General features: G+C 71.3%; 1 protein-coding gene across 2 annotated transcripts in view; it reads right to left on the bottom strand.

The window, feature by feature from the left end:
- STAG3 (stromal antigen 3) overlaps positions 1-1140 on the bottom strand; it is a 23284-nt gene extending 22144 nt beyond the window's left edge. For both annotated transcript variants that reach the window (XM_042461853.1, XM_042461854.1), the window contains exon 1: positions 1048-1140. The gene's annotated coding sequence lies outside the window, so the exon portion shown is untranslated. The remainder of the gene's footprint in view (positions 1-1047) is intronic.
- Between the last annotated feature and the right edge of the window lie 81 nt (positions 1141-1221).

Raw genomic sequence — 1221 nt, forward strand, 5'->3', positions numbered from 1 at the left:
CTGAGTGGCTCAAGGGCCCCGCCTCCTGACAGACCCTGCCCCCTTGGGCTGGAAACCAGGAGGGTCCTGGGGGAAGGGGTCTCTCTGGGGGAGGCACTAGGGGGTCTCTGAGGGGCCTCCAAGCCCCGCCTCCCTGACGAGACCCTGCCCCTTGAGGCTGGAGACCAGGAGGGTCCTGGGGAGAAGGGGTCCCCTCTGGGGGAGGCACTTGGGGGGGTCTTGAGGGGCCTCCAAGCCCCGCCTCCCTGACCGACCTGCCCCCTCGGGCTGGGACCAGGAGGGTCCTGGGGAGAAGGGGTCTCCTCTGGGGAGGCCATAGGGGGGGTCTCCTGAGGGGACTCCAAGCCCCGCCTCCCTGACAGACCCTGCCCCCTGAGGCCTGGAGCAGGAGGGTCCTGGGGAGAAGGGTTCCCCTCTGGGGGAGGCACTGGGGGGGGGGTCTCCTGAGGGGCCTCCAAGCCCCGCCTCCCTGACAGACCCTGCCCCCTAGGGCTGGAGACCAGGAGGGTCCTGGGGAGAGGGGTCTCTCTGGGGGAGGCACTAGGGGGTCTCCTGAGGGGCCCCCAAGCCCCGCCTCCCGACAGACCTGCCCCCTTGAGGCTGGAGGACCCGGAGGGTCCTGGGGAGAAGGGGTCTCCTCTGGGGGAGGCACTAGGGGGGTCTCTGAGGGCCTCCAAGCCCCCCCCCTGACAGACCCTGCCCCCTCAGGGCTGGGGAGACCAGGAGGGTCATGGGGAGAAGGGGTCTCCTCTGGGGGAGGCACTGGGGGGGTCTCCTGAGGGGCCTCCAAGCCCCGCTCCCCTGACAGACCTGCCCCCTCGGGGCTGGAGACCAGGAGGGTCCTGGGGAGAAGGGGTCCCCTCTGGGGGAGGCACTGGGGGGGTCTCCTGAGGGGCCTCCAAGCCCCGCCTCCCTGACAGACCCTGCCCCCTTGAGGCTGGAGACCAGGAGGGTCCTGGGGAGAAGGGGTCTCCTCTGGGGGGTCTCCTGAGGGGCTCCAAGCCCTGTCCCCGGAGGAGGGCGTTGGGAGAAGGGCCCTGCCCTCACCTCTGCAGCCGCAGGAGCGGACGAGGAAGCGGAGCAGCTGCAGGAAGCCGGCCTCGCGGTCCTTCTGGTAGCCCTCCAGCCAGTCCTCCACCACCGACTGTCCCCAAGGAAAGAAGGCAGGCAGGCGGGGGCGGTGAGGCCGGGGAAGGGGCCTCGGGGGCGGCCCTTCCTCCT

This window comes from Sceloporus undulatus, chromosome 4, assembly GCF_019175285.1.
Source record: "Sceloporus undulatus isolate JIND9_A2432 ecotype Alabama chromosome 4, SceUnd_v1.1, whole genome shotgun sequence".
Classification (NCBI taxonomy): domain Eukaryota; kingdom Metazoa; phylum Chordata; class Lepidosauria; order Squamata; family Phrynosomatidae; genus Sceloporus; species Sceloporus undulatus.